Source organism: Panthera uncia (assembly GCF_023721935.1).
Source record: "Panthera uncia isolate 11264 chromosome D3 unlocalized genomic scaffold, Puncia_PCG_1.0 HiC_scaffold_8, whole genome shotgun sequence".
Lineage (NCBI taxonomy): Eukaryota > Metazoa > Chordata > Mammalia > Carnivora > Felidae > Panthera > Panthera uncia.
The window spans coordinates 68,432,656-68,451,343 of NW_026057586.1; the positions used below are offsets into that span (position 1 = coordinate 68,432,656).

At 46.7% G+C, this 18,688-nt stretch overlaps 1 protein-coding gene across 1 annotated transcript in view; it reads left to right on the forward strand.

Annotated features, from left to right (window-relative positions):
* The first annotated feature begins 59 nt into the window (after window positions 1-59).
* ZNRF3 (zinc and ring finger 3) overlaps window positions 60-18,688 on the forward strand; it is a 153,364-nt gene continuing 134,735 nt past the window's right edge. The window contains exon 1 of the mRNA XM_049619781.1: window positions 60-142. The gene's annotated coding sequence lies outside the window, so the exon portion shown is untranslated. The remainder of the gene's footprint in view (window positions 143-18,688) is intronic.

Below are 18,688 nucleotides of genomic sequence, written 5' to 3' on the forward strand. Positions count from 1 at the left end.
GCGGGCCAAGGAGACGGCGTTTGTGGAGGTGGTGCTGTTCGAGTCGAGCCCGAGCGGCGACTACACCACCTACACCACCGGCCTCACGGGCCGCTTCTCGCGGGCCGGGGCCACGCTCAGCGCGGAGGGCGAGATCGTGCAGGTAGCTGCCCGCCGCCCGGGCCCCGCGCCGCCACAAGATGGCTCCGGGGGCTGCGCCCGCCGACCCCGCCGCGGGCTGGCGGGCGGGCGGGCGGGAGGGGCGGCGAGGAGGCCGGCGGCATCCTTCCCCGGCCCGCGGGCGGGACGCGGCCTCCGGGGCGCCGCAGCGGGGGGCGAACGCACGTGGGGGCTTGGCCTCCTGCGGGTCCGGGGGGAGCGGGAGGGAGACCCCGGGTCTGGTACCCACGTTGGGACGGCCCCCTTGGGCCGGTTGGGCATTCGATTTGCCTCAGGTGGAAGTCCTGGAACTACCTGTTGCATGCCAACTTTGGGAAGATGAGCGATGAAGGATGGGGTGGCTTGTTTCAGGTTGCAGGCTTTGCTTTCCATCCCTGCACGTTCTTTTTGGGAGTAGCTAAGGTTTGTCTGAGAGGCTGTACACCATTAGGTTCTTTTCTGGAACCTGCCGCCAGCCTCACTCACCTGGGCGCTGACCTCCCTGCAGGGCTGTGGACAAGCAGCAGCAGGCAAGGAAAGCAGGGGGAGCTGGCCGGAGAGTGGGGATCGCGAGTGCCCTGGAGTGGCCGTAGAAGGCAGCCTTCGCTGCGTGCCTCAGGTTACAGAGGGTGGGAGGGAGACTGCCTGCCCGCTCCTGGGCCAAGGACTTCTGCGGAGGGCCTGGAAATGGGGAGACAGGGTCGCTCACTGACAGGGCCTCCCCACCTTGCTCCCAATGAGAGAGGTCTGTGTCCAAAGGAAGCTGGCTGGGGAGAGCTTTAAGCTGTGTCTACACTTTGGAGGTGGGGCCGAGCTGAAGCCTCTGCGGTCGCTGAGCTGGGTAGATGCCTTCCCGCTTCCTTGGCTATGATTTTATCAACTTGTTAGTAGACTGCCAGCCCACTTAGGGCGGTTAATATGCATGCCTCGGATGCGGGCGATTTGAAATGGTTGGCTTGTTTTGGAGCCTTTTTGGAGGCGATGGGATGTCTGCAGACTTCTCAGCTTTGGGCCTTCTGTGCTTTACTCTTGGATGAGTTATGAATGAAGAGAAGGGAAGCGTATGGATGATTGCATAGCAGCTTCTTCCTTTCTCCTCCCGCGGTGCATACTCAGAGCCCTAGGTGGGTAGGCAGGGAGCTGTGCAACTTGGCTCCTTAGAGGTGTGTCCTTACAAAGCTGGGGGAGGCATCCCTGCCAAGCGATTAATCAGCAGCCTTGCCTCACAGAGCTCTTATCCCCATCTTAAACTTCTGCAGGGTAAATAAAAGGGGAAACACATGTTTGAGTCCTGTGACTACATATGTTAAAGGCTTTTGCACTTTTTTCCTTGCTAATGTTATAATTATGGCCTTTAGTTTATAAGCTTTAGAGAAGATGGTCTGTTGAAGATTCCTACACATTTCAGTTGCAGCCTTCAAGAATAGTTTGGATCTTAAAGCTTGCTCCTTGTAACTCCTCTTTGAGGCTTTCAGTGTGCCTTGATGGCTTTAGAAATGTTTGATTTACAGCCTTCTAAGAGAAAAGATGTTTTAATGTGGCACTTCACTATTTGAAGGAGACTTTTGAAGTTTGTGATTTTTATCTGCAGTGTTTTAACTTATACTCTTTCTCCACCGTAGTTTGTCTGGCTGGCTATCCATTATAGGTAGTGCTGTGCTTTGGAGATAATCTTGGGTTCACCATTTAATACAAAATTAGCAGTTTAAACACACCGTTTGTAGCTATTTTATCCTTGTGAGTAGAGAGAATGTGTGAATTTGGCAGAAGGAATCTATTCCCTTTTGAATCTTTTTGAAGTGCTTATCTCTTTTGTAGTCCATTAGCCTAGCCAAAAAAAAAAAAAAAAAAAAATTCAGTCAACAATTGCTAAGAAAAATGACTTAAATGGTATTAATAAGTTGACCTGTTAAGCAATCACTAATAGGTGTCCTTAATTCCTTTATAACTGCACAGTGTTGGTGAGTTTATCTGAGCTGTCTGAATAGTCATTTCTTGGTGTTCTCCATATCTTTAATAACTTTATTGCAGGGGCCTACCCGCTGAACCTCATGGGTGCCCAGATGGAGGGAACTCAGCATGGCTTTCAGGGCTGTGTGTATACAGAGGCTGGCATGTTTTTATTAGTTATTTGAATACTGCTCGACTGAAGTAACTGGTGTGGCCCCTGTCAGCCCTGAAAAATGTTTTTGTAAGGAAAGCTGGTGTTTCAGGACTGCTGAGAGGGAATGTAACATTTTGTATGAAAAATGACAATGTAGAAGGAACACATTGGTGTTCAGCTTCAGATTAATCATGTTTTCTAAGCGCCTTGTTGAACTTTTCAAACCTCCTTTTATTTACTGTCTTAAAATAACCCTGCGTGATTTGCTATTTAATATTTTATGGTCTTCAGAGCAGAGTTCATTCTCCTATAACTAAAACCTAATAGCAGCATTGCAACATGGCGTTTTGTTTTTTCCAGTGGGGTTCTGTAGCACTGTTGTTCATGGTTAAGGGGAGGAAAAGATCTGTTTGGGAGTCTCTTTACTTTAAGTGTTCTAAGATAGGAAATTGGTTTGTTACTGTTTTTCCCCCTCCCTATTATATACAGTGACAGGAGATACCTTGTCACAGTTGGGTTTGCCCCAGATACTTCTAATTAGAGTACCTGTTTGGTCATTTGCATGGAAGGGGAGGGGGAGACTGGGTTAAGAGTGTGTGTGTGTGTGTGTGTGTGTGTGTGTGTGTGTGTGTGTCAGTGTCAGAGCGAGATAGTAATTCAAACCTTGGGATTAGTCACAGGATTCTTGGTTCTCTGCTTGTGCGTTTTAGGCTTAAATAACTTTCCCAAGGTCACCAGTGTGCTCTGTTAAGAAGAGAGATTTTTTTTTTTTTTTGACATCTTCATCTGTGAAAGTTGTGAAAACAGTATGTGGATATGAAATGCTATTAATTATATTATTCATGCAGCATTGAAATCCATTTGCTTGTAAGAATGTCAGGCATACAGTCTGAATGCTGGAGGAATTAATTACAGTCCTGTCATTCTAAAGTGTGGAACTTTAAAGGGTTCTTAGATATATTGATATATATTTCATCTTTGAACCAATTTGTTGCTATTATGAGATCATTATCTGAAACTTTCAGACTTGGCTGTGCAACTCACATGGTTAGCGATGTTAAATAAAGGCCTGATTAAACACTGGCTGGTGGTATCTGGATTGGTTAAACAAACAAAGAAAATTTGCATCGCTAGAGATGAAAGATTGTTTTAAAGTGGAAATGCATTTTTTTCCCTTGAAGTCAAATATTTAGAAAGGCTTGAGAAATTCATTTGTAGAAGGAGTCTGAATGATAGGTTTTGTGTAACTTTAAAATTGGCCTTTCTGGAGCCTGGGTTAAGTGTTGAATGGTCTTGAAAGCAGAGGCGCGCTGAGAACATTTAAGACCCAAGCCAGTGCCTTTAGCTATGAGGAGCTGGGGGAAGCTGGGTGGTAGGTCAGAAGGGCTGAGTGACATCCTTAAATATCCAATATTAACCAAGGGTATCACAGAGAATAATTTTAGGAAACTAATTCCTCTGCCTTGTTTCCCTGTCAGTGTGGTTCTGCAGTTCGGTATTTGATCAAACACTTTGCTTTTCATCCCCATTTGAAGTGAACAGGCCTGCCTCTAAAAATTGACTTGGCCTAATAGAACAATTGTGTGCTGGCAGCTGACCTGGATTTACACAGAAAGAGATTGCCGACTGTCTGTCAGAAGGGCCTTCATAGGTTAAAACCAAGCAGTTGATTTGGGGGGAAACGTTAGGGCTGTGTTTTGTGACCTCGTGAATTCTCAGGGACTCTCCTTTTCTGCCTTGTTCCCTAAGATCCCATGGGAGCTGTTAATGCAGCTCTGAACGGAGGTGCAGATGGTAGTGGGAGGCAAGCGTAGATTCCGCAGACCAGAAGGAAAGTGGTGATGGCCGCCATCTTGTGCATACAGGGCACCGTGCCAAGCACGTCGTGTGTTTGCTCATCTCATCCTGACTTTAACTGGAATTAGCAACTACCCTTAACCCATTTTACAGACGAGGAAACCGAGGCCGAGAAAGGCGATGTGACTTCTCGAACCTCACATAGCTGGCAAATGATAAAACCTGGATGGAAACCCAGGCCCGTCTGGCCCCTTTGCTCGTATTTTTGCCAGATAAATAGAACGTGGCTGGTTGGATTTGGACATCAATTGAGTCTCATTTCTAAGAATCTAGTATAGGGGTTCTTTTTTTTTTTTTTTTTTTTTTTTTTTAAAGTTTTTCTTTATTTTTGAGAGAGACAGAGAGAGTGAGTGGGGGAGGTGCAGAGAGAGAGGGAGAGAGAGAGAATCCCAAGCAAGCTCTGCACTGTCAGCACGGAGCCTGATGCGGGGCTTGAACTCACACACCGTGAGAGCATGACCTGAGGTGAAACCAAGAGTCGGACTCTTAACCGACTGAGCCACTCAGGTGCCCCTAGTATAGGGGTTCTTAACCTGAGGGTCACAGACTTCTAGAGAGGGCCTGTGAACCCCTGAAATTATACGCACAATTACATGCACCTGCACTTGTGTACGTGCACTTCTGTTTTCCTGAGAAGGTACACAATTTTGCCTCTTGGGGGGTTCTGTGATGCCCCTCCTCCCCAAGAGGAAAAAGAGAAGCACTAATCTGATACTCATCATCAAATAGTCCATTACTAAGAATTTGGAGTGATGTGGGACCCAGGCTGGCAAGAGTTGTAGAGAAGTCTCCAGGTTTGTGTGTCTCCGTGGAGCATTTTCATCCAATAAATGTTTACCAAAACTCTGTTTTGTACCAGACCCCATATTGGTTTTGGAGTCCACAGTCGCTCATGGTGATAGATGTGTATGGATGCATGATAATCCTTCCCAAGTGGGTTTCCCCACAGAATTGAGCCCTTGGTTCCTAAGACATCCATTGTCTGTAACGAATAACTTCTCTCCTGTGCATCCATCTGGTACTAGTTAAACGCATTATCCTTGGGTGAAGTGAGAAAATGGTGACTCAAAGAATTTTTTGCATCTAGAGGGTGGAGTGCAAGAAGGTGACGATCTGAATGCAGCATGTGCGAGAGCAGATTGTAAATGTGTTCCTTCTCATCATTTACTGGAAAACGAAATGGAGCATCTTTTGATGTTGAAATGCCTTGAACAGCCCCTCACACCTTCTCTCGTGGACCTTGACCCCATGGGCATGGTCTGTTTATTTTTGCTCATCCCTGGATCCATCTCTGGGTCCCCAGTGTCTGCCACTTGTCAGACACTTAATATTTCGTGACTGAATGATGGATTTGGAATCGATATCAGGCAGGCAATGGGTCTTACTGGGCTTGGATTAATTGATGAGTAACTTCCTTTGGCTTGGCTAATAAATTCTAGGATTATCTTTCCTTTTTGGTTGTTATTTCCAGAAAGTTACTTGGCATTAGATGGCAAGAATGGACGTCTCTCTGGTTGTGGTGGACCACTGGTATGATTACTCCAGGCTGTATGCGAGTAACCTGTGTGCATGCATGTTAAGGGGCAGGATACGTGGCATTATAAGGGTCTGTAGACGTTCTTTACTTGACAAAACACTGAGTATTGAGAAAGCTCTAATGTGGACAGCTGTTACGGATGGACAAACCCATGGAGAATAGTTCATAGCCAAGCCCTAGTGTCTGTGGAAATAACAGTCGGGGCTTGGAATTCAGAATCATCATTAACCTGAATATGTGCCATGTGAAAACTTTGCTTCCTGTTGGTGTTTCCCAAGTCTGGGGAATGTGGATTTACGGTTCATGACAAAAATGACATTTAAATCAATCTTGATAATCAGAAGAACAGATTCAGCCCTTTAATGTGTTAGATAAGGAGATCCAGAGAAGTGAAGTGCCTTGACCAGGGTATGTGGCGAGGTAGAGATGACCTGATAACTGTTCGGGTCTCCAGACTCCCAGGCTTGGAGGCTTTCTGTCATTTTTGGCTGCATTTCGGCTGAGTGTGCCAGAGAGAGCAGATGCAGAAGCATGCTTTAGGGTCAGGTGTATAATTGGGGAATTAAATTGTACATTGGGTTTAAATGTTGCTTTTCTCCTCTGATGTAAATTTTGACTCACTCAGTCTTTCCCTCTGTCAGAGCTTTATAAGGTAGCTACTGATGGCCAAGTGCTTCCTGTGTGCCAGTCTCTGGACACAGTGCTGTGCCCACATTTCATGGGCGAGCTAAGACGGCATGTCCCAGGTTTTCAGATGAGGAAACTGAGCTCTGAGAATGAAGTCACTTTCTTTTTTTTTTTTTTTTTTTTTATTAATTTTTTTTTTTAACGTTTATTTATTTTTGAGACAGAGAGAGACACAGCATGAACGGGGGAGGGGCAGAGAGAGAGGGAGACACAGAATCGGAAGCAAGCTCCAGGCTCTGAGCCATCAGCCCAGAGCCCGACGCGGGGCTCGAACTCGCGGACCGTGAGATCGTGACCTGAGCTGAAGTCGGACGCCCAACCGACTGAGCCACCCAGGCGCCCCAGTGAAGTCACTTTCTAAGTTACTGAGCATGTCCATAGTGGGGCTGAGATTCAAACCCAGGTCTGTGTGATTCTAAGCCATTTCTGTTTTTACAAGACTGCTTCAGTTGGCACTTGCTTCTGCTTGGGATGAGATTATGGGAACTGATGGTGTAGTTTGAAGTCGGATATAAACCCAGGATGACTGAGCAATAAGTGAGTCTGTAACTTCAGCGGAGAAGATGCCCTCCCTACACTTACAGAGATCTGTCTCCTCCTTCTGTCTCTCTTTCTTGCATAGAAGTCTCATTCGACTTGTTTTTCCCGTGAAGAGCCTATCGGCCAAATTTGGGAAGAGGGACCAGTGACTTGAAGTGTACAACTGTCACTCAGTGGCTCTTTGATTGTTTTTTGGCTATTGGGAAAGTCGGAATGGCCACAGGTGTTCTGGCATCTAAGGGATTTCTGGTGTGAGACACAACTCCTTCCTGTAGCTACTTAAAGAAATATTTTTTTCCTTAACATTTATTGAGAGACAGAGACAGACAGAGCATGAGCAGGGGAGGGGCAGAGAGAGAGAGGGAGACACAGAATCCGAAGCAGGCTCCAGGCTCTGAGCTGTCGGCACAGAGCCCGATGCGGGGCTTGAACCCACGAACTGCGAGATCGTGACCTGAGCCGAAGTCGGACGTTTAACCAACTGAGCCACCCAGGTGCCTGGTGGCTGACTTTTTAGAGCCATGTCGAAGTCTCCATCGCTTTCTCCAAAGAGGTTGTGCCCCACACGCAGCCCCTTTCTTACATTGCACAAACTACATGTTCCCTGAATATCTGATATAAAAAATTGTAAAAGCCGGGCTCTCAGGTGGCTCAGTGGGTTAGGTGTCTGACTTCGGCTCAGGTCATGATCTCACAGTTCGTGAGTTTGAGCCCCGCGTTGGGCTCTGCACTGGCAAATCCTCTGCCTCTGAGAGATCGTTTCTCTCTGTCCCTCCCCTGCTCGCACTCTCTCTCTCAAACATAAATAAACGTTAAAAAAAAAAAAATAGCTTCTCTTTAAATAAAATGAAATAAAAGATTCTAAGAGCCTAGAGCTGTGGATTCTCCCTGCTCATTCCATCCTCCTGGCTGTTAAAACTCTCTATGGGTGCTGTATTCCTTCTGTGGACAGGTATCCACTGCTGCCTTCTGTCCACCAGGCCCTGGGCGAGAGGTGAGGTCACAGGACACCGTCCCTGGCCTCAGGCAGCTGAGTGTTGGGGACAGACGGCACGCAAAGCACAAGTCTTATATGGTAGGACAGGATACTGAGGGAACACCCGGGCCAGGCTGCAAAGTGTAGGTCTGGGCAACCCATTCTGAAGAAACACGTATGTAATGACAGAGTATGTGGATTTGAGCCTTCTGGCCTTTTCCGACTCATTTTTACCCACCTTTGAGGTTGAAGCTGATAACCCCTTTGTGGAGACGTGCCTTTTTATACCTGTCAAACAGGATAGGGAGGAGGTAAAGAGTAGAGGTTCTTTGTTTCATTTGTAGCTTGAATGAGATGTTTTAAAGTCTGACTTTTAGCAGCTCTGTTGACTCATGATAGTGTGAAGAGAATGAGGTCAGCTGGCCTATTGTGGTTCAAGGGAGAGCATTTTATTTTTATTGCCCTTAAGATGTGTTGTAAGACTTGGTATTAATCCCCTGCTCTCTCCAGCATTGTGAGATGGTTGTTTAGAAACTCAATGTGTAGACTTGATGTGAAAAGCATACTTTGAGGATCCTAGCAGTTTGATGTTAAAAATGTATGTTGGAATGGGGATTTCTGTGCCCAAGCTGCTGCGTGTTAAAAATAAAAGAGTTGGGGCGCCTGGGTGGCTTAGTCGGTTAAGCGTCCGACTTTGGCTCAGGTCATGATCTCGCAGTCCGTGAGTTTGAGCCCCGCATCAGGCTCTGTGCTGACCGCTCAGAGCCTGGAGCCTGTTTCAGATTCTGTGTCTCCCTCTCTCTCTGCCCCTCCCCCGTTCATGCTCTGTCTCTCTCTGTCTCAAAAATAAATAAACGTTAAAAAAAATTAAAAAAAATAAAACAGTAAAGGTCATGCTCAGTTGGGTGTGTGTAAGGGCCTATCCAGTGCTGTAAGAATTCGATTAAAATTTGATTTTTTACTTGAATTTAGTTTGAGTGTGCTAACTTGTCAGCAGACATTTATTGAGTCTCTACGGTGGATACAGTGTAGAGAAAAACATCACCTTTTCTGCACCCCTGATAAAGCATGTCATTTCTGTGATTTCTCCCATACAAACTTGGGCAGTTAAATTAGCCCCAGAAGAGTAGGTTAATTTTACATTGTTTCTAGTCAGGGCCAAAATCTTCTTTAAAAAAAAAAAAATCCCCTTTAACTTTCTTTTTTTTTTTTTTTTTTTTTTTTTAAGATTTTATTTTTAAGGAATCTCTGCACCCAACTTGGGGCTTGAACTCAGAGCCTTGAAATCGAGAGTCCCATGCTCCACCAACTGAGCTAGCCAGACATCCCTATAACTTATTTTTTAATTGTAAAAATAATACGTGTTTATTGCAGATAAACATTGGAAAATGTTTGGAAGATCTAGAAAAGTATGAAGGAGAAAATGAATCCCACTACCTAAAGATAACCTCTGTTAACCTTTTGTGTTCTGGTCCAACTTTTCCTCTCGTTTTCATGTGAGCTTGGAGGGATTCTAAAGAAAATTGGAGAAAGCATTACCTGGTGCTTATAACGCTCTGTCCACCTTGAGTATTTTCCTGTTGCTCAATGCTTTGAAACATTTTTAGTGTCTGTGTAGCATACTCTTGTCTTCCATTATTCTAAGGAATGGCTGTGGGGAACATCCGTTCTGTATTTCTTGATTATTTTCAAAGGATAAAGTTCTAGAATTGGGACCATGGATGGGGTCAAGTGGTGTAAACATTTTGAATGCTCCTGGTATGTGTTGTCAGATTGCTCTGCAGAAGGGTGGTTTTAGTTTATACTCCCTGCCAGGTTGGCATACATGTTTCCACCTATTCCTGCTCACAACAGGTAGCATAACAACAACAATAAAAAAAAATCCCAAAGGCGACTTCTTACAAGTGAAAGTCTGTCCGTTTCTCTTAGTGGATAGTAAAATACTGGCTTTTTTTTCCCTCTCCCGCGAGGATCTGAGTTATGACTAATGTCTGTATCAAAGGGAAGGTACCTGGCGTGGTTTCGTGGGTCCTCCCTCATAGGTATCTGAGCGTGATTCAGGAGCAGCAGGCCGCTCTTGTGTTCTGGGCAGGGGACGGGGCGGCTGTCCAGGCAGATGGCTGTGCGGGGAGGCCTAGAGAACACCTCACGGAAGGCACCACCGCGCTGTCTGCACATCCTGTGGTGACAGATTGTGGCCCAGGAGGGTGCTGCTCCTGCATTCACTGTTTTGTGCCCCGCAGTGTTCCCATAGAGCAGGCTCTCTGCTTGTGAACAGGCCAGGTTCAGAAAGGCCATACGAATCTGTCCTTTCATTCAGAGTGACGCTGCCATTAGTTGGCGTTGGGCAGACATGCGAGTGGAGCCAAGCGCAGGTTCACCAGGGGTGCATTCAAAACAGCAGGACCAAGGGCTGAAACTGGTTCCTGGTATTTTCTTTGATCCCTGTTAAACATCTTGAAATTTTACATCAAAATCTAGGGCTTTGGCTCTTCTTGAAAAATTAAAAGACTGGCAACGTCAGGTCCACTTTTTTGCATGGCAACAGCCTAGCCTGCCCCGTGGGATAACTGCCGTGCCCTTCAGATGGGACATGGGCCCTCAAGTTCATCAGTCTCCATTGCATTGCTTTGGCTTACTTCGCTCAGTGGTAATTACCTTGACCCACGCCTGGCCCCTGTAGGCACTGGAGTTGGCCAGCCTTTCTCTGAAAGTCCTGAAGCCAAAAGCGTTTAAGTTGTGCTTGGTGAGTCTCCTTTCTTTCCTTCCTCAACCACCCAATGTGCCTGATGTCCTGTTGTGGCATTATGATGCTTCAGTGGACCCCGTGAGGCTCTAGTTTCGCTGCTGGGGAGGGCTCACCTGGCCCTGTGTGACCAGTGTTCTTTTTACTTTGGTACAGGGGCTTCCATTTTCTCTTGTTCTTCTCGAAGGCTGAAGTCATTTGGCCTGTGTCTTCATGAAGATCTGTGTCCTGCCTCTCTTTTTGCTCCTTGGTTTCTTTTGACCTCTAGAGTTACTGTTTCAACTGGAGGGCACCCTGAAAATGCTATGGCTCAGCTGTCTTTTTACAGTGAGGGGACTGGGGGCAAGGGCCTTGGGCCTTTGGTCACAAGAGGAGCTGTGATTAGAAGTCTGGTCTTGGGGCTCCCCGGTGCTGGTCTTTCTAGAACAGCCTCCCACTTTGGCGGTTGAGTTCCAGAAAATCTTTCATGTGCCTGGTGCATTAGGGTCCCCAGTGCACTTTCACCTGTATTATCTTGTTTCTGTCTCAGCGTGCAGCTTGGGAGTGCCTTCCCCGGATTCTGCCCTGGAAGGCCAGCTGCCGGCCAGGTTGTCCTGGTTGCCAAGGCTTGTCCCATACTCAACATAGAGTGTTTTTCTTTGTACCTAGTTGTACACTATTACTTAAACCCATTTTACATGTGTGTTCAGCCCCTTTATGCAATTTGGGGAAATGACACAGAGTACCTGGAGATTTGTCATCTTTTCAGAACGTGCCTCGGTGCTGGAGTCCGTGGTAAGCAGACGGCCAATGGCATGTAAAGAATGTCGCAAGCTTGACTTGCAAAGCCTTTTCAAAATCGAAATCAAGGTAGCCTGTGACCAGGTCAAAGGGAAATGGTGTACTCAAGATGGTGCTCGATTTCCTCTTTCCTCGCTGACCTTACCTCTTCATGCCAGAGGCTGCCCGCAGGTCTCCCTGCCTCACGTTCTCGCTCTCGGAGTCCATTTTTCCTCCCCCCACCAGCCTCATCTTTCCATAGTAACCTTTGATCTCAGCCCAACCTTGATCAAAATCTTTCAGGACCATCCCACTGTTAACCACCCAGCTGAGCACATGGGTGACCTGGGCAGTCCCTCCAGCACCATCCTGTCCGCCCCCGTCCACCCCCGTCCGCTTGCCGCCTCTGGGCTGCAGACCTGGGTCCTGTGTGTTCCACCCTTGTTCCCTGAATGGGTCTGGGCTTTCCTTCGTCTGCGCCGTTCATTCTGAGCACCCTTCTGCTGTAATACACTTCTGTGCCTCCATGTTCTGTGCCCTCTCCTCTGCGGTTGGTTCCTTCCCTGCTTTCAGGGGCCACATGTCCAGTCCTTCCCATCACACGTTTCCTCTTCCACCAGTGCATTCCTTTGAACCCAAGCACTCCTTCCTTCACTTGGCAGCTGGTCTTAAATTCCTCATTGTAGCTGTCCTCTTGTTAATAGTTTCCTTTCCCCACAAGATCACAGCTCCCACTAGGCGGGGGTTGCGCCTTACTCACCCCCCTATTGCCTGGCAGTACAACTCCCTAATATTTACCGAATTGAAATCCTTTTTCTAGATCATAATACTTGGGGATAGCATAGTGATGGGGATGTTAGTGTGGCCAGAAAAAGACGAGGCTTTTTTGGAGGGAGAACTTTCTATGATTGTAGAAACAATTCACAAGCAGCTTGCAGACATGGGTGTGTCCCAGGGCTATTCCAAACAGTTGGGATGGACCAGACTCACAGTAATTTCACCTTGTCCCTGCTCTCCAGGAAGCTAGAAAAGGAGATGTGGGCAAGGGGATGATGCCTTCTCTTACTTAACTCCTTTCCAGCCTGGCATGCAACTACCTGGGTACATTGTCCAAAGCATGCTGGAGAAGAGAACGTCCCAGCCTGACTGTAGACTTTTAGGGAGTGTGTTTTATTTAAGTTTGGATAATATTTTGGTGGCACTTAGAAAATTGGTACTTTTGAGGAATAGCAAAACTGTATACAGCAGTACTGTAACTCCAGTATGACCCATCAGAAGCAACTGTATATGGGTCCCTACATCCCTACTTAAATTTGTACCATATTGTTACCTCATTTGGACTGTCTGGCATGGTCCTTGATCCTGTGTTTTAAGTGCTGGGTGGAAAGCAGAGTTTTAAAGGACTACAGTAGTGTTTCTAAAGAGGCCAGCAGGCTTTGTGTGGAAGAAATTGAAATTTCAATTTAATAAACATTTGATTTTCTACTCTTTATGGGGCCCACTATAAACATATGGGAATTATTGAATTATTGCTTGGTTATGTACATGTTGGCATATTGAGTTGTTGTTGTTGTTGTTTTGGTTATTGTTGATGTTTTTGTGGAATAGTGGCTATGATATGGGCCCTGGGACTGTCGGGAAGATTCTAGAGTGTACCCGTGATGTGTTATATTTCACTTATAGTAGAGGGTTTCTGTGCCCCTTCCTGGCATATCCACTCTGGAAATGTTCCAATGCCTATTAGTGAATGTCATCCAGGGAACTAAACAAGCACCTAATGTGTAGTTTTGAAATTTTGGTGTTATTAGGTTTAAATCTCTAGGACACATAAGAAACTCGCTTGTGGCATTAAATGTGCCGTGTGGGTGATTTCAAGTTGCAGTGGCAGTGGTAATTTTTGCATTTCCTGACTCTTGTGTTTAAATTTGCAGTCTCAAGATTGCATCACCATAGGTTTTCACATTTAATGAATATTTATGTTGAGCCGAGTTCTATACGAATGCGATGGTTTCTGACTTGATTATAGCTTGCCGTGCACTGTGGCCAGGAGTGCCCTACAGACAACGGAGTTGGCACACGCCTCAGCATGCCAAGCCCTGGCGGATGTGGTTAGGGACCACGGTGACTGGTGCCGGGGTTGCCATGCCAACCTTGTTTTTGGAAGGGGGAGGCTCTAAAACAGCAGTGGGATGGGGGCAGAAGAGTTTTGAATGTTCTAAGTGAAATTATTCCCCATAGGTGGCCCTGTAGGAAGATGTGGAAAACTCTAGAATTCTCAACTACATGCTTAGATAACATTAATTAATTTTCTTAATTTACTTTTGCAAGGCTGTTTTAATGGTCCTCTTGTGAAACTGTGGAAGTTCTATGGCGGATCTTCCATGTGTAGATGTCTTCCCTACTTGCTGCAAGGTAAATAGGGAATCTCCTATCTCCTAATATTACCAACCCCCTCCTCTCACGCCCTGCCAACATCCCTTGCCCTCTGATAACTCTAACCTAGTGACGGCTGATTAGAGAAAGGGGAGGAAAAGAAGAATGAGGCAGAGGATGGTTGGGGGACTCTCCGTCCCCCAGCTCTTTATCTTCATTCCCCTCTTCTCCCCATCCCAGGAAGGCCTATCCTCTCCCCTACTTATTCTCCTGTACTCAACAAAGACCGTGGTTGTGAATGCCATCACCCAGTGGTGGTACCTTCAGATGCCTAGCTGTTAAGCTTTGGCAGGCTGAGTTAGGACAGGAGGAGGAGGGGTGTGCCCCTGGCACCCCACACTGGAATGCTGTTTGCCCCTTTGCAGATGGTGGTCTTGCACGACTAATTCTGCGGTGCCTGGTGTTGTGCGGTGAAGTGTCTGGAAGGGAACTGATCAGGTCTAGTAAGCCAGATGGGGCCCAGGCTGGCGGAGCAGGATGGGACTCGTGGGCATCATCCGCTGTCCTAGCATTTTTTTTTTTTAATGTTTATTTAATTTTGAAAGCGAGAGAGAGAGTGAGGGGGAGGGGCAGAGAGGGGGTGGGGTACCAAGGATCCGAAGCAGGGTCTAGGCTCTGAGCTGTCAGCAGAGAGCCTGACATGGGGCTCAGACCCACAAACCGTGAGATCATGACCTAAGCCGAAGTCACACGCTTAACCGACTGAGTCGTCCTAGCATTTCTGGACAGGAGAGCTGAGCTGCTGGAGGAGGCTGGGACTTTCACAGGCTCAACAGCTCAGGCAGTCTTGTGTTGTGGGGGCTTGCCTTCAAGGCTCAAAATAGAAAAAAGCAACAACCCCCGCCCCCCATTAGAAACTTAATAATTCACAAGGGGAGGCTGACCACACATTTAAACTTTGTTTGCTGACTTGGGGTCAGCTGTGTGACTCTCCCATTAGATTGGATCCTCCTTCTGGGTGGGGCTGGTGTCTCAATCTTTTGATATTTCCCCACTCCAGCCTGAAGGGTCTTGTGTGAATTAGGAACAGCTTTACTTCCTCAAGATACGTGGCTTTCATTTGCTGTAAATTGGTCATAATATGGACCCCAGATACATTGGGGCACCCCCTGGAATTGTTCATTGCATGAGGCCGTCTCCCTGTGGGCTGATATGGCACCTTTGTGTTATTCCCTCTTCGCCTCTCTCTCAGCAATTCTTACATGCTGTTTCTGATTTTTGTCCATTCCTAGAAAACCAGGGAACCGTGTTGGTTAGAATTCTGTGTAACACTGGGAAACAAGATATCAGGGGCACATAGGGAGTTTAGTATGCAGATTCTTTAAAAATAATTTTTTTTAATGTTTATTTATTTTTGAGAGAGAGAGAGAAAGAGAAAAAACGCGAGAGGGGGAGGGCAGAAGAGAGAGGGAGACACAGAATCGGAAGCAGGCTCCAGGCTCTGAGCTGTTAGCACAGAGCCCGATGCGGGGCTCGAACTCACGAGCTGTGAGATCATGACTTGAGCCGAAGTCGGACGCTCAACCGACTGAGCCACCCAGGTGCCCTAGTATGCAGATTCTTGATCTCTGCTCTGGCCGCTTTTCTGCTTTGTGTTAGCTCTCAAGAGATGAGCTGACTCGAGTGGGGTCCCCAAACTTTGGGTACCTCAGCAATTACATGGGTAGGCTTTTTGTGGAGCAGAAGTGACACCACCATTGTATGGGAGAAGATACACGTGTATTCCTAAGAAAAACTTACAGTTTAACTTTTGGATTCTAACCTGATTTGGGTGTAAGTTCTCCTTAGTTCTGTGTTACAGCTACAACCTTGAGCCAACTGCACTTAAGACAAGTGGGAGGACACTTCCGTGTCATCGAACACTGACATGGCTGTTGGGAGCAACAGCTTTCAGCTTCGCTACGTAGATACCCAAAGTTTGCCACGTTCCTTAAAGCATGTTGTAAATTTTGCAGAAGGAGTGGTCCTGGATTTCCTTTGCTGATGGGAGAGACTGCTTTGGGTTTGAACCCAATTACCTGCTGTGGAAACGCGACTTTGCCTCCCTGGGTGTCTGTTTCTTCATCTGTAAAATGGAGCTAAGTCTCCCCTGGAGTTGTTGTGAGGGTTAAATGAGGTACTCACAGCACACAATTTGTGTTTAGTGACAGTGAGGCTGCTGATGAAGAAAATAGCCTACATCGTTTTATGTCGGTCCTCACCTATACCTAACGTGCTGTCGTTCTAAATTTTTATTCTAGAGTGGTAGCTTATCAAGTGGAAAGAATCCAAAGGTGCTAGTCATTGAGAAGAAATCGTAAAATGGGGTTGTTGTTGTTTTTAACACACTCAGTGTCTGACCACTTACCGTTATCTCTTCTCCCCAGGTGGGGGCCCAGGGGCTCCCCAGAGTGGCATTTAAGCGCTGTGCAAGAGGCTCAGGTTGCTTGTTCCTCCCTGGGCCCCGGTTCCCTCTTTCACCTGTTTCCCAGGAGGTACACTGTGCTGCTGCTTCGTCCGCTCACCCCTACACCCTGCAGCTAGATCATCATCTGTACCCTGAGCTCTGCTCTGTCGGACAGGCATGTGTGCGCACGCGCACACACGTACATGTGAACTGCAAGTTGTGTGTAGAGGAGGCTGTGTTTCTAGGCAAGCCTGTCTGTTGTTCCTGAGGCCACATGGCCTGCATACGGGCACCACTGCTCCGAAGGAAAGCGGGGTGGTTGATTGCTCCTCTGGATCCGGCCAGGGCACGTGGAATGTTGTGATATACTAAGGCTGTGCTCTGGGGGCCTAATTATGTGGGGCCTGTGGCAAGCACAAGTGACTTCAGCACTTGGTTTGATCCAGTGTGCAATTTTGCCAAAGCAAATACTTTATTAATCTTAACCCTCAAATTAGACACATTGACTTTTTCTAAAAATGGGAATGATAGGAGTGCATTGTAGGTTTTTTGTTTTTTTTTTTTTTTACTTTCCCCCACCACCCTCTGCCAAGACTGGGCTGTGCATTCCTCTCCTTGAATGGAGAAGGTAGTTTTCATCTCTGTCTACCCCCTTCTCTCACATTCCTGAGACTGGGTGATGGAAAGATGATGCCCCTTCTCCTTCTGTGCAGGTGAGCTTTTCTCCTTGCTGTCTCTGAGGTTACACTTCTTTCTATGTCAAGGCCCAAGAGTCTTGGTCCTGAAAGGATCTGCTGTCCTGATGGAACTTTCCTAACTGGGGACTCTTCCCGGTTTCCTTAGGATTCTGATCCAGAATGCATGCAGGGAAATTGTTGGGTGACTTCCCGTAGTGACCTTGAGCGTGTCCGCAGAGGCTCAGCTGTAATTTCTCGTGTGGCACACAAGGAAGGTAGCCTGGTGGGTAGATGGAGAGCTTCTTGCTCAGCACCCTCAAAGTGACTTGGGTGAAGGGCAGACTCATAGGGCAGCATGAACCTGGTATTAGAGAGTGAGCTCGCTCTTATCTAGTTCAAGTAGGAGAAAAAAAAACCCTCTAAATAAACAAGTGCTGTAACCTCACCTCAGAGAACGGTTCTGAGTTAGCGTCCTCTTTTCTCTGCACTCGGCCTCTGCCAACAGTCTGAGGGGACCTGGTGGGATTTACCAGCTTTGAAGTCCTAAGGTGCTATTTTAATACTTTTCTTTTACATTGCAGGTTTCGAGGCCGATTTAACTAGATTCTGGAGGGAGCTTTTCCTTTACACCATTCTTAAGAGCCCGGACAATCTTGAAAGAGTTAAACCCTAATTAGCTCATTCCTAAGGTATTTAATGCCCTTATTAAAACTCAACTGCTCGCTCACTTTTTTCTTTAGTGAATCAGATTTCTTGAGGAGCTGAGCCCTCACTCCTCAGATCACAGGCTCACATGTTGAAGCTGGCAGTGCTAGAGGCTAGTTCCTATCTGTGTGACAGCATTTTTAATTTAACAGGACCGCCTTTGATGTTCCCAAATATTTATAGGCAGCTTTAGATCATTTCAGTGTGTGCTTTCTTTTTCTTTTCTTTTCTTCTCTCTCTCTCTCTTTTTTTTTTTTAACTAGAGCAAAAGTTCTTCCTCATGCAACAGCCTTCCTTTTATCCTGTTGGTTTATTTTTGTTTCCTTTGCAGCTTTGGCGAAGGCTCTTTGGCTGCATTCACACAAGGTTGACCCTTCCTTTAGCTTCTTTGGTAAAGGCCACCTCTCTGTATCATCCTGCCTGCTTGGGATTGCTCAAGACACTTCTGTTTGTCCCTTGACTTTCTAGAGGCTGAGTTTTTTTTCGGATTTGGCTCAGGAATCTGCTCTCTGGCTGACCTGAAAGCGTTCAGATCAGTGTGGAGATCCGGGCAATGTGTGTGGAGGTGTCTCTTTATGGATGACCAGGCTGTGATGTCCTCCTCTGCCTGCGCACGGTGACCAGGCCTCGGCAAGTTATGTTAGAATGTAACTTCAGCAGATAGTGCCGTAGCTGGGGCAGGAAACACAGATAGACAGTACTCTCTCCTGATCTTTGTAGGCTTGCTCCATTTGGCTCTGCTAGACTTGTTGGCTGAAAGTAATAGAGAATCATAGACTTCAGTCTCAGGGATGGGAAAAACAGAGCTGCGATGCAGATTTGTTAAACCATCAAGAAAAAGGAAAAGAAAACTTTGTACCAATCAAAACAAATGACAGAACAGAGGACGGTGGATTCTCTAGCCTGGACTCTGGGTAAACATTCTGCTTGTGAAACAATCCAAGTTATTGAACTCTGGGCTGTTGTTACTTACCTGGACCTGTCTGACAGAAGCCCGGAACTTTCCATGGCTGCCGCCATCATTGCTGGCTCTGTCTCCTATTACATGGAAGCCTGTTAGGGCTGAAGGTCACATAGATGGTTGGTGAAACATATGAGTGAATGAATACCATGTTAGACACTGTCCTTGGGGCTTTCCGCTGT